Here is a 15459-nt window from a genome sequence, read left to right as displayed (position 1 = left end):
TTGGCTCCAAAACGGCTCTTTAGATTTTTGGTGTTGATTTAATGATCATTTAGCAATTATTATGTAACATTAGACACAAAATGACCAAATAATTATTCCAAGATACAGGCAAATTCTTATAACATTTATTGTTTTACCCACTCTACAATAAACTTGTAGCTTATTCAAACTTTGTATTTTTTTATACTGAGAAATATTAAAGTCAAGCAACATGTAATCCCAAAAGAAACACAACGAAACCAGATCTACAAAAATAAATTGTAAAACATTTATAAGAGAACAAAGTAGTCAGACGTGATTGGTCAATATGCATTTTGTCAGCAATTCTTATTTTTTCTTCTTCCCATTTTAGTATTTTTTTTCTCAAGAGTTTCTAGTTTTCTTGTTTTTTTAATTGTATTTCATTTTTTTACATTTTTTTTGCTATTCTCTCTTTGCCTCTTTAATTCTATTTACCATTTTATTTTTTCTGAATTTTCTGTTTTCCTTTTTTCCCCTCCTTTTGTCTTAAGGCTGAGCAAAAAATATAAGAAATGTTTGTTTTGGTCACTTTGAGTTTCCATAATTTGTAGTATTGTGTTTTTTAGCATTCATGTTTGGTTGCACCACACAATACAGTGACATCTGGTGATCAGATAACCTGCACCGTCAATTTAAAGCAGGGGTCCCTAAACTCAATTGATTTGAGGGCTGCCGGAGCTAGGGTCTGGGCTAGGTTGGGCTCAATTGGGTTTTCCAAAAGAAAACTCCTGATTTAGAAATAAACTCCACTATTCTCTAATATAAAAAAGGGCTACACATAATAAAGTCTAGAAATAAAAAATATAAATAATTAATGTAAAAACAAATCAATCATTATTAAATAAATCCATCCTTTGCATGAGTTGCACTTATCTCAAAGGGACAGCGTGTATTAATTCACCACTAGATGTTGCTTGAAGTGCCCTGCAACCGAAAACGAGTGCTACAAAGAAGACAAATTACAGAGACTTAAAGTGACCCAACCAAAAAATTCTTCATTTTTTTGCCCAGCCCTTTGCAAAGGAAAAAAAATGAAAAGCAAGCAAAAGTAAATAAACAGGGAAAAACAAAAAGACAAAGAAAGAAAAGAAAATACAAAAAAGAACTTAAAAAAGCTAGGCAAAATCAAGGAAAAATACTTTTTTTGTTTTTGAGGGTACCTGTAGCAACAAGATTGCTGACAATGACATCAGCTTTATCTAAGTGAGACTTATGTTAATAAGTGCAAAATGATCTACCTACGAGTACTTTAGAACATGGACTTTTATTTCATAGTTCATGGGATTTTTGCCTATTTTTCAATTCAACATTTGTTTTTTAAATAAATTATATTTTCCACCAGTAGGCGGCTAATGATACACACTGTCCCTATAACTTTCATATTAAGGCAGGGGTCTCAAACTATCATCGTGGGGGACGCAATTGGACGCTGGTCTTGAATTTGAGACTGCTGGTTTTAAAGCAATAAGAAAAATCTGGAGAGCCATGCGCTACAAAACATCACTTGCTTGTTTTTAGTGATTTTGCTTTTCCCCCTTCTGCAGGATTTTTTGAGTTTCAAATTATATTTTATGGGGGATACTTCTGAAGACAATGACATATTTATGTTTTCTAAACCATTGGTTCTCAACTGGTCTGACTTCTGGACCCACCATTTCACCCTTCACCCTAATGACAAGCTGCAACCCAACTCAAAAAAACATTTCAGATTTATCAAATGAAAGGATTGTGCAGTCTAAAACAAACATAGTAAAATATATTCACCTTTACAAAAAATTAAAAAAGGAAATTTAAAACCAAAACGACTGCAAGTACCATATAGACACGCATATAAGCATACATCGCATAAAAGTCTATATCACATATAAGCGAAACTAGAGAAAATAGCCACATACTAAAATAAATTCAAAATATTTACTAAGAGTGTACTTAAACATCAGTATTTTTCAAATTATGTGATTAAAACAGATTGATATATTGGCAAAAAGCTTGAAATATAACATTTTAAACCAATTACTGTACCTTCCAGCAGACACTCGTACATCATATTCATATTTCGCAACTGTTTCCTTTTTAGACTCCATCATTGTTGTCAATACTATCCACTTTTACCTCCTCTTATCACTAACTTTCTTGGGACCCATTATTATGGGCAGAAAAGGGAAATAAAAGCAACAAAATCACATTAATATTAAATGTAGTACCCCTCAAAAGCGCCGATTAAACTGAACGGGTAAAAGATATTTAATCACGGCATTGCCGCCTCCTACTGTTAAAGAGTATAATTGACCCTCCACATTTTTCTTCTTAATATTTTTGCCATATTTTTGTTCTTATTATTATTTTTGCCAAGGCAAAGGCCTGCAACCCACTCAAAACGGGTCCAGCACCCACATTTGCGTCTGGACCCACCAGTTGAGAAACATTGTGCTGCCACTGTTCTACAATCAGCAAAATAAGTCAGTGAAAGATAAATTGTGAACGAGCGAGGGAAAACTGTATTGTAATTTTACAAAAGTACAGGTAATGAAATGAAAAAAAAAAATAAAAAAAAAATTAAAGAATAAAAGTGAATATAACAAACAAGCTGTTAAGACAATCTTATGAGTTTGAATCTGGCGTTCTTTACTCTGCTGTCACTTGTTGAACACTCTTTCAAGCAGGGGTCTCTAATGTGCTGCCAGAGTGCCCGCTAAGGACGGCCATGGTGCCTGCAGACCTGTTCTCAAACTAGCTAACCAGTGCTGGGTCATTGTGATTTTCTAGAAAAAATATGTTTTTATTGGTGAACCTGGTAATAACACAGTAACAACAGAGTAATAACATGATAAGTTGTCATTCACAAACAAACAAAATGAAAATGTATACAAGTTTGATAATCATTTTTAAGCTATTTAATTAAGAGAGTAAAATGAGAATTTATTTATGTAATAAACAAATGTATCTCTTTAGCTTCTTATTGATTTATTTTACAGGAAATTAAACAAACTAAATTCCAATGTATGGGTTTTATAAAGCAAATGAGCAAAAAAATTTGCAGTTTTTTTTAGCTAGCTATCTGGCTACCTTTTTACCTAACTATCAAGCTTTTTAGCTATTTAGCAAGCTATGTGGCGAGCTTTTTACTTCTTTTGCATGCTTTCTAGCAATCATTTTACATTTCTTGTTAGGTATCAACTAAATGTTGACCTTCTTTGTAGCTAGCTATCAAGCTTTGTTTTTAACTTTCTATCCGGCTATTCAGATGGCTTTCTACTTTTAGCTAGCTATCTAGCTCACTTTTAGCTTTTTACCTGTTTATGTTTCTAGCTAACCACCAAGGTACCTTTATAGCTATTTAGTGAGCCATCGAACTAACCTCCTCTTTAAAAAAAATCATATTAAACTAAGTTCCCTTTGAAGCTAATTAGTAACAAAACGCAGCTCTCGACTACAAAAAGGTTGGAGACCCCTGCTCTAAAACTTGACCAGATTGGGTTTGAATGTGATAAATTGGGTTTGCGAGGGTCTTAGCAAGTGGAAAATAAAAAGCACGTCATGTTTCTGTAAAATGCCTTCCTTGAATGCTCAGCCCTTGGTCACTTGACTCCAAAGTTCTCTTTTGTAAATACATTCATATTAGAATTGTACCTGGATCCTGGGTTGGTGCAATAGCCTTATTCACATTTTTAGGAAACTCAAGTTAAATTTTCAGAAAAAAAGAAATACACTTGGGTAAAACAGAGCATACTACTTTTTAGGTAAATAGCCTATGTAAATATAGATGAGAACAAGTGGAAACATTTTTATAAACGTTAATGGTTTTCTATAAAATTTGAATCTTTTGCTATGTATTTTAGCTAGCGCTCAATCGGAAAGTTTCATCCCCACTCCTTTCCCTTTTGCACTGTTCCATAGTTAGATTAAAAAAAATATGAGCAAAAAAATTTGCCAAATGACTGCTGCATATTTGTGCCATGTTTGCGTACCATAAATATTTATAAAATTTTCTTTTTTTTTTTAGTTAATTTTTCATTCTCATCTTTTTTCACTCCAGTCTGTCACTAACACAGTGTTACATCAGATTTGCTTTTGATTTCTCCAATGTTTCTGTTCGATTGACCAGTCCTGGTTACTGGGTGGCTTTATCCTGTTTCTTCTATCTTGCTAATACAATTGAATTGGACATGTTGTGGAAAATGGTTTTAATGTCTGAAACTGCAAAGAAAAAAATTGACTAATGGTATATGAAACACATTCCACCAGTCTGTTATTAAATGCAAACATTTTCAATAATAAAATAAAGTTTTCCTATGGAAATGCTCTCTGGTTCATTTGTTTGAATAGATCATTGAGGGAATCTCTTTTTACTTGTAAGAATGAAGGGTACAGTATTGTTTAATACAGGGGTCACCAACGTGTTTCCAGGGGCACCTTGGTGCCACCCATGCCCACTGAACTGTTCAGAAAAAAAGCTCACCAGTGCTGGGTCATTGTGATTTCTAGTAAAATTATTTTTAAAATGTTTTTTATTGGTTAAAACCATATTTTCATAATTGACCTGGTAATAACATAGTAAAAAGATAGTAATAACATGTAAAATTGTTATTTTAGAAATTCAAACAAAATAAATTACAGTTCAGGGGCTTCATAAACAAAACAAAATATTGATAATTATTTTTAAGCAATTAATTAGATTGGAATGAGAATGTATTTGTGTGTTCAACGCATTTATTTATTCATCTTTTAATTGATTTGTTTTACAGGAAATTGTTGGTTGGTTAGTTGGTTGGTTGGATCCCTTAACCCTTAGAGTCATAGGGGCACCATTTCATGTGGTGTGTCTTGGGCAGTACAGCCTGCTGGCGCCCATCCCTCTCCGGGTCAACATATGTTTCCAGCTGGTCAAGCTAAATTACAATTTATGGGTTTTATAAATCAAATGAGCAAAAAAGTGCAATTTTAGCTGTATTTGCTGGATTGAGACAGTCCCATCTTGGGGTTATGGGGGACCATCACTCGCAAAGTGTGCTACTCAGGTCCTCTTTGCTCTGTATTTTGGTTTTGGTTGCAGTCATTGCAGAAAACCCAGCTTCTACAGATATGATTTCGTAAAATACAACAGGGCTTTCAGTGTTGTTGTGGCGATATCAGGGTATTTTGCCATAACTTTAGTACAGAACAACTGCAGACTTGATGTCTCCCATGTCACTAGGTGTTGGACAGACCCAAATGCGGGACATGAGTGAGTTGTTCAAACCCCACTAGGAGGGATGTTTTTTAAACTTCAAAAACAAAAGTATTTACTGGCAAGAAGGGGATAAGGGTTTGGGACTCCTGAGGAGAAGATTTAGGAGGGAGGCTTGCGAGGGAGACTAGAGAGAGGATCTTGGTGTGAAGAAACATTTTTAAAAGAAGACTTGACACTACCATTGAAAGTGATAGCTTGCGTGGACGATTATGGGACAAAGAGGGAAGCGGAGGAGGAGATTTGTGTAGCAGGTTTTGGACTGGTAAAACTGGAACATGGAGGTAATTGAAGAACGGGTTCGTGGCAGGCGTTGCTTGTTGTTTTGATGAGTGAAAGTCTTCAGGAATCTAAACGGTTTGGCAAAGTGAGGTGGGAGCCTAGGGTATCCATAGCATAGTAAAGGTGAGTAATTGTCTAATTGAAAACACCTGGGAAAATGAAAAGTGAAGAAGACTGGAAAATGGGGTAAAGCTGTCACCTTTTGGTGAAAAGGGGAACTGCTGGCACCTAACCACTTCTTTAAACATCGACATGATGGATTCATCCGTTTTGTTGATAGATGCGAATCCAGGCGGCCTTTCCATTTTTAGCGGCTGCTGTCTCTTTATAAAACATTTTCCCCTTTGCAAGGAAAATTTCTAAAGAGATTTGTTCATTTCACATTTTGATAGCTTGGAATTGAATTTAGCGGAAAATATAACGTAAATTGTGGTGTCGCAGCCTTGACTTTTAATAAAACCTTTAAATTGACCATTTATGGATATGAAGTAAGAGTGGCCGGTATGGAAAAGAATCATTTCATGACTATTTTATTTTTAAATGAAATCACAATTTTCAATTTTATTACGATTTAATTTTGAATGTGTTTTTTTGAAACTAATTTGCTAATTTCTGACCATTTTGCAATCTTAATGAATTAACACATGTTAAGCCAAATATGCCCTCTGGGCAGGTTAGATTTTGAATGACGTAAACATGCACATTTGTATCAAATGTGCATTGCGACATGACAGTTATCCCCACATTAAGTAAGAGTAGCCTCAGTAACATTTACTGAAACTAGGAAGGAGGTGATAATGTTTTGCGTTCCCCCCTGCTGACTTAATTTTTTGTAGAAATGGCGGAATGTGTGAGCTGAGCCGAGAAGAGCTGGTTCTTAAAAAAGCTGGAATTGCCACCGCTAGTGTATGTATTATTTTCACAAAACACCATATATATCTGTGGCGTATAGTCTAGGGCAGCCAATATGTACAGTGCATCCGGAAAGTATTCACAGCGCTTCACTTTTTCACCATTTTGTTATGTTACAGCCTCATTCCAAATTGTATTAATTCAATCTCTTATCACAAAATTATACACAAAATACTCCATTATGAAAATGTGAAAAAGTTTTTTTTTTTACTTTTTTTGAATTTATTAAAAATAGAAAACTAAGAAATCACATTTACATAAGTATTCACAGCCTTTGCTTAATATGAAATGATTTGCATTTATATAGCGCTTTTCAAGTCAATGACTTCCCAAAGCGCTTTACAATGTGCTCCACATTTCCCAATAGCGGCCATGCAGCCATGTAAGGCGCTAACCTGTTATTGGGGGTATTAGGGGTTCAGTGTTTTACCCAAGGACACTTCGACATGTAACACGGACGAGCCGGGATTCGAACTGGGATCCCTTGATCCCAAGACGAGCGCTCTACCTCCTGAGCTACTGCCGCCCCACTTTGTTGATCCACCTTTGGCAGCAAATACAGCCTCAAGTCTTTTTGAATATGATCCCACAAGTTTAGCACACCTATCTTTAGGCAGTTTTGCCCATTCTTCTTTGCAATAAGTCGCAAGCTCAATCAGGTTGGATGGGAGACGTTTGTGCACAGCCATTTTCAGATCTCTCCAGAGATGTTCGATCAGATTCAAGTCTGGACTCTGGATGGGCCACTCCAGGACATTCACGGAGTGGTTCTGAAGCCAATCTTTTGAGATCTTGGCTGTGTGCTTTGGGTCGTTGTCCTGCTGAAAAATGAACCTTCGCCCCAGCCTGAGGTCAAGAGCGCTCTGGAGCAGGTTTTCATCCAGGATATCTCTATACATTGCTGCATTCATTTTTCCTTCTATCCTGACTAGTCTGCCAGTTCCTGTTGCTGAAAAACATCCCCACAGCATGATGCTGCCACCACCATGCTTCACTGTAGGGATGGTATTGGCCTGGTGATGAGCAGTGCCTGGTTTCCTCCAAACATGGCGCCTGGCATTCACACCAAAGAGTTCAATCTTTGTCTCATCAGACCAGAGAATTTTGTTTCTCATGGTCTGAGAGTCATTCAGGTTCTTTTTGGCAAATTCCAGACGGGCATCCATGTTCCTTTTACTAAGGAGTGGCTTTCGTCTGGCCACTCTACCATACAGGCCTGATTGGTGGATTGCTGCAGAGATGGTTGTCCTTCTGGAAGGTTCTCCTCTGTCCACTGAGGAACGCTGGAGCTCTGACAGAGTGACCATCGGGTTCTTGGTCACCTCCCTGACTAAGGCCCTTCTTCCCCGATCGCTCAGTTTAGAAGGCCGGCCAGCTCTAGGAAGAGTCCTGGTGGTTCCAAATGTCTTCCATTTACGAATAATGGAGGCCACTGTGCTCATTGGGACCTTCAAAGCAGCAGAAATTTTTCTGTATCCTTCCCCAGATTTGTGCCTCAAGACAATCCTGTCTCGCAGGTCTACAGACATTTCTTTTGACTTCATGCTTTGTGTTTGGTCTCTGACATGCACATTCAACTGTGGGACCTTATATAGACAGGTGTGTGCCTTTCCAAATCATGTCCAATCAACTGAATTTACTGCAGGTGGACTCCAATTAAGCTGTAGAAAGATCTCAAGGCTGATCAGTGGAAAAAAGATGCACCTGAGCTCAATTTTGAGCTTCATGGCAAAGGCTGTGAATACTTATGTAAATGTGATTTCTTAGTTTTCTCTTTTTAATAAATTCAAAAAAAGTAAAAAAAAACTTTGTCACATTGTCATTGTCTCAGTTACATGAAAGTGTTGAGGTTGACTATCATTTTGTCCTAAATAATGGTTTCAAATCAAGGTGCAAGCAATGTTCTTTAGTAAAAAGGTCACAAAATCCTGCAAACAATAAGCTACATCGTCGTATTTACCTTTTGCACTGACTGCACTGAGCAACAGAGACGGGAGTGTCTTGTGCTGTGTGTTGGGATCCGACCACTTCATACAAACAAATTGCTCTCCGTGAAGATTAAAGTATATACTTGTTTACCTACATACCTATTTACCTACTTAACTACCTAACTACCTACCTACCCATCACTTTTGTCTTGACTGTCAAAAGTGATACATCAGCAGAAAATGAAGATGTAAAGAGGAGTGAGGAACGAGATTTTAATAAGTGCAGATACATTTCACAGCATTCTCTCAAACACTACCTACGTACAAACACACACTATCACAAATCACAAGGCAGTTGCCATGGGGACTAGTTATGACCGCAGATTGTGCCTCTCGGGTGGCAACGGGTCCAACTGATCTCAGAAACCTAAATGTTATAAATCAACAGCAATACATCATTCTTGATCCAGGAATTTTTTATTAAATAATGTTATTTGTGCTCTGAAATATATAAAAAGACATGTTATATTATTAACCTAATGATGAAAAAGACATCATTCATGAACAAAAACAATATTGATTTGAAGAAGAGGCAGAAATACATAAACTACCATATAGACGTGCACTTTTAAAAATACATGAATCCTTCGCTGTATCCCGTTTTCCTTCCGCAATTTCCTTACTTTGCAGATTTACATCGAACATTGTGTTGTGCACCAGAAAACACACAGAAAATGCTATCATGGCAGCAGGTTGTGGAGTGCTGTGTATGAGTGTTGGGTGGGCGTGAGTGTCTGTTTGTGCAACTGGGTTAGGTTGGTGTACGCTGGACGCACAAGGCCTATGTCACCAAAGGCAAGTTAGGAAGCACGGCCACTACAAGTGTTATAGCGGCTTGTTACATTGAAAAAAAAAATTCAGTAAATCGGACAGTGAGGAAAGTCAGAAGAGAGAAAAGAAATGCTGATCACCAGCGGGTGGTCCATGGATGTTTATCTGGTCTGGGAAAAGACTGAGGCATTTATAGGGTGAGGAAGCAATAGCGGGGCCGCAGGTCTGACCTGCTGCTGCGGCTATGTAACAACGCTCAGAAGCCATTCCTGCTGAGCCTGTAAGTCACCAATGCCTTTTGGGTTTTTAAATGGCGGCAGTTTTGTGTTGCTCGAGTCCTCGTGTCTACGACATCAATTCAGAATCCTGCTTTATCAGAATTCTGGACAGCTGAAAAGTTTCAAGTCAAATTTTTGGGATTAATTGTCGGAACTGTGAACTGACAAAGTAACTTATGTGGACAAGGTTATAATTATTTGTGATTTTAGTGTTCACATAACTTCCCACTTACGATTGCTTTTAAGTCACTGATTGTTACCTTTGGTTTCAAATTAATAGTTGATGTGCCCACCCAGAAAGATAAGAATACTCTAGCGTCTAGACCTTGTTCTTACCCGTGGTGTGGTAGCCTCAAATGTTTACCGTATCCCAATACTATCTGTGATACTATCTTGTTAAGTGTGAGATGCTGTTTAATGTTAACTGTGATAAGGAAAATTTAGGTTTTAGTAGATGCAACCTCATCAGCTTTAAAAGAACTATTACCTCCGGCAACTGCGGCCTTTCCTTTGTATAATGGGCCTGTTGACTCACTTACAAACGACTTTAAAACTGCTTTGGTTAATGTTCTTGACTTTGTGACGCCCCAATGGCAAATATTTCAACCAAAAAAGCAAACACCTTGGTTTATTGAAGAAACCAGGTCACTTAAACAAGGTTGCAGGAAACTTGAACAAAAATGGCGCACTCTAAAGCTTGAGGTTTTCCGACTGGCCTGGTGTGACAGCTTGCTGAAATACAAACTCGCTCTTGCCTCAGCTAATGCATCATTTTTCTCTAAGATATTGCTAGACATAAAAAAATCAGAAATTTTTGTTCGACACAATCAGGAACCTTACCAAACAGCAACTTAACTCGAATATCTCTACCTCTTCTGCCGATGACTACGGGGTGAGAGGACGCTGGCTTGTATGTCGCCGCTTCTCACTCCAAAACTTTTCCAAACTTTTCGAAGCTCAGATATTCTTTCTGATCTTTCTTTTGCCCTTCTGTTTTGGACTGTGGGTACTGCAGTTGATGTAACCTGAACCATCGTTTCACCTGATCAATCAAACCCCAATCGTAACTTAGTCCACGGGCTAACGCCGGTAGCTTAAACTTACCAGCTGTCACTGCACCGGCCTCTCTCCCTCGTCATGGTGTGCCAAACCCTCCCCGCCTTTGGATTATTCCTGATACTCCTGACGTTCTGCCATCATCCAGCGACAGGATTGCTCCACTATTCTGTCGCGGATCTTCTCCGGATCCGGTGGATTGCACTGGAGCCTCCGCCACTGGAGCTGCACCATCATCCTGACATCGCTCGCCTGCCTCGACGCCGCTACATTCACCGCAGGTCGCGCAGACACGTCGAGTATAAAAACCCTGGCTCAATCAACTAAACCTGGTCCACATCTCGACGCCCTCCCAGAAACTGCGGCCGCAACGCTTTCATGCATTAGCCCGTCTGGCTAGGTCGGCTAACAGCACTGCCGCCGTCAAACATGACACCTCCGCCGTCAACTTTGGACTACTGAACATCCGCTCACTCGGGAACAAGGGCCACCTCATCCAAGACGTCCTCGCCGAACGCAAACTTGACTTCCTCATTTTAACAGAAACCTGGCAACAAACAAACGACTTCGCTGCTCTGAATGACTCCACTCCTCCCGGCTTTGTTTACATCTGCCGTCCCCTTGGCAGTGGCCGTCGAGGAGGCCTCGCGGTAATCCACCGCGAGAAGTGGAAAGTCTTGCCTGTCTCCGTCCCTGCATCAAGCTCTTTTGAATGCCTGGTGTTTAAGCTCCCTGGACCCTCGCCAACCATCATTGCTACAATTTATCGCCCCCCGAAGCCACATAGTGATTTTATCAATTAATTCTCCAGCTTAATTACACACTTATCCACTCTCTCGCCAAATTTAATTTTATTGGGGGATTTCAATATTCACATGGACAACCCCAACCTGCCACTCACCAGAGACTTCACATCCTGCTTGGAGAGCCTCAGGATACACAGTCTTATTGACTTCCCAACCCACATTGAAGGCCACACATTGGACTTGGTTTGCTGCTCTGGCCTCTCCCCTCCAAGCCCACTGCTGATGTTTTTTCTGAATCCGATCATGTCCTCCTCACTTTTAACACCGTACTCTGTCTCTCTACTGTCAAAACCTCCCGTCTCATTTCTTTTCGTAATACCAAAAATATCAACATTGACACCCTCTGCTCCATTATTGACAGTTCCCCGCCCCCAGACACTCTTTCAAACCCGGATGACCTCACCGCTCACTACAATGCCTGCCTCACAAATATTCTAAATTCTCTTGCCCCCCTGAAAACCAGGACTGCCTCATTCTCCACACCTGCCCCCTGGTTTACACCCGCTCTTGGGTCAATGAAATAAAAAAAACGCAAACTTGAGCGACTCTCTAAGAAAACCGGCCTCACCATCCATAAGGACATGTAGATCACCCATATTGCTAAATACAAGGACCAAATTGCACAAACCGAATCCAGTTACTATTCCGGCCTCATCCTTTCCAACGAAGGAAATTCAAGAACTCTCTTCTCTGTCATGAACAAAATCCTCCAGCCACCAAAACCCCTCCACCTGTACTCCTCAACAACCTGCAACTCCATAATGGAGTACTTCAATCACAAAATCCTTAAGATTCATCACCAACTCCTTCAAAACCTGTCTGCTCCCTCCCCATCTGAATTTCCTTCTCCTTGTCACTTCTTCGCCAGTTTTGCTCCACCCACGACTGCTGAATTATCCAACCTCATACTCAAATCCAAGCCCACCACTTGCCAGCTCGATCCCCTCCCTTCATCCCTTGTTATATCCTGCCTCCCTTCCCTGCTTCCTCTCATATCTGCCATTATCCACTCCTCACTCTCTTCTGGTATTGTCCCATCACTTTTCAAAACCGCTGCTGTCACCCCTACACTGAAAAAACATGGTGCAGACCCCAACAACTTTGAGAACCTCCGCCCCATCTCCAACCTTCCATTTATTTCAAAAATCCTTGAAAAAACTGTTGCTGCTGAACTCCACTCCCACCTGCCCCTCCACTCTCTCTATGAACCCTTTCAGTCTGGTTTCAACCCCCGCCACAGCACAGAGACTGCCCTAATCCGTATTGTAAATGATCTCCTCATAGCATCTGACTCCGGTTTAGTCTCCATCCTCATCCTCCTAGACTTGAGCGCCGCCTTCGACACAATCTCTCACCCTATCCTCCTCAATAGACTCTCCTCCATTGGTCTCACCCACACTCCCCTCAGTTGGTTCCACTCCTACCTCACTGGCCGCACTCAGTTTGTCCAGCTGATATCCTTCACCTCAAAGCCCTCCCTAGTCACCACAGGTGTACCCCAGGGATCTGTCTTAGGTCCTCTTCTCTTCATCGTCTACCTCTTGCCTCTTGGTCATATCCTCCGCAAATTTAATATCCACTTTCACTGCTTTGCTGATGACACCCAACTCTACCTCTCCTGCAAACCAAACTCCATACTTCCACCTCCCCCCCTCACCTCCGAACTCAAAACATGGTTCACAACAAACTTTTTTAAATTAAATGCCAATAAAACAGAAATCCTCCTTCTTGGCACCAAATCCACTTTATCCAAAGTAAACAATTTCTATCTCAACATCGACAGCTCCTTAGTGTCCCCCTCCCCCCAGGTCAAGAGTCTGGGTGTCATCCTGGATAGCATGCTTACCTTCCACTCACATATCAACACCATCACCCGCACTGCTTATTTCCACCTCCGCAATATTACCAGACTCCGCCCTTCTCTCACCCCCCGCACCACTGCTATTCTCGTCCAGTCTTGTCACATCCCGCCTTGACTACTGCAATGCTCTCCTCTTAGGCCTTCCTCAAAAGTCCCTCCATGAAATTCAGCTGGTTCAAAACGCCTCTGCTCGCATCATCACAAAAACATCTTCCCAGCAGCACATCACCCCCGTTCTCCAACAGCTACACTGGTTTCCTGCTCAACATCGCATCAGCTACAAACTGATCCTATATATAAATATGGCCATTCACAACCTGGCCCCTCCTTACCTGTCCGACCTTCTCCAGGAGCACGTCCCCACTCGGTCCCTCAGATCCTCGTCCTCCCTCCGACTGTCACTGCCTCCTGCCCACCTGAGCACCATGGGAGCCAGAGCCTTCAGTCGCGCTGCTACAAAGCTTTGGAACAATCTACCTCCGGACCTCCAAAACTGCACACCTCTCTCCACTTTTAAGTCCCGTCTAAAAACACACCTGTTCAGGACTGCCTACAACACATAGCTTCTCCATTTCCTATGTTTTTTATGATTTTATGTCTTGTTTTTATTTAATATTTCGCTTACAATTTTTTACATTGTATTTTCTTATTGTCTGTACAGTGTCCTTGGGTGGCTTGAAAGGCGCTTTTAAATATAATGCATTATTATTATTATTATATGCTATTTTGTGGTAAAAAGATTGAACTCATCCAGAATTAAGTTTTAAATGAACATTCTGCAACCTCGTCTTACCCTAAGGATGCAGAGGTTTTGAGTTAGGTCCGTGTCGGGGGCTGTTCAGAAACGTTTTCCAGTTTTAGTCATTAGTCCCTTGATGGTCTGCCACAGATGGTCAGTAGGCCCAAACAAACTACTTGCCTGCTTGACCCGTTTCCGGCTTTACTGGTGAAAGATCTGTTTGGGATTTTAGGACCTTCAGTTTTAAATATTATTAATATATCGCTATCCTTGGGTATTGTTCCGGCAGCTTTCAAGTCGTTGTCACTAAACCGATGCTTAAGTGACCTAACCTTGACCCGGAAAGCCTATGCAATTATGGGCCAGTGTCAAATCTACAATTTTTTGCAAAATTACATGCACATCAGCTGAACGACTTTAGGTCGGAAAAAAATCCCTCTGAAACTGTCTAGTCAGCATTCATAGCATATCACTTGACTGAGACAGCCCTGCCTAAAGTAACCAATGATCTCCTCTTAGCAGTAGATTCCGGTGCCTCATCACTGCTACTGCTGCTGGATCTCAGTGCTGCTTTTTATACGGTGGACAAAAACAAATTACTCGTTCGTCTGGAAAAATGCATCGATATCTCAGGAACCGTACAGTACTTTCGTGGTTTAGGTCCTACCTGTCAGACAGGACACAATGTGTTCACTTCAATCTGACCTCTGAACATTCTATTATCCCCTGTGGCCTTCCACAGGGCTCTGTACTTGGCCCCTTTCTTTTTAGTATTTTCTGCTTCTGCAATGGTGATATTATTAGCAAGTATAGCATTAGTTTCCATTGCTATTCAGATGACACTCAACTGTATCTGCCACTGGAGAAAACTGGTCAGTTAAGTTTTAGAAATCTGAAGGCCTGTCTTATTGAAATACTAAGATGGATGTCACTTGATTGTATGCGCCTTAACCCAGAAAAAAAAGAAATGTTGATTGTTGGTCCAGCTCATTGTCGTGATTTGTTCTCAAATTGCCCTGAACCCTGACAAATGTAATATCACCAATAGTGACTCGGTCAAAAATCTAGGTCTCATATTTGATCCTAATCTGTCATTTCAGTTATATGTGAAAAATATTACTAGAATAGCCTTCTACCACCGCCATTATATTGCAAAGATTTACCCGAGGCTGTCTCGATCAGATGCGGGAATTATTATTCATGCGTTTATTACTTCTCGGCTTGATTACTGTAATGTATTGCTTTCTGGTTTCCCGGTGTCTAAGCATCAAAGATGTGACTTTAATGTTCTCTTACTAACATACAAATGTTTTCATTTGGTTTACCCCTGTGTACCTGCACGTAGCCTCCGCTCGGAAAATGCCGGTCTACTCGTGTCACCAAGAGCCAAGAAGAAGTTTGCAGGCTTGAAAGCTTTTGCCGTCCAGACCTCTGTGCAGTGGCATTCTCTAAGGGCCCGGTCACACAGCCGTTTGCGGCTGAATCACGGCCAGAAATTTCTGCCTGTGAGGCGGACGC

Source organism: Urocampus carinirostris, chromosome 14 (assembly GCF_059441175.1).
Source record: "Urocampus carinirostris isolate Australia breed hairy pipefish chromosome 14, RoL_Ucar_1.0, whole genome shotgun sequence".
Taxonomy (NCBI): domain Eukaryota; kingdom Metazoa; phylum Chordata; class Actinopteri; order Syngnathiformes; family Syngnathidae; genus Urocampus; species Urocampus carinirostris.
This window is presented reverse-complemented; position numbering follows the sequence as displayed.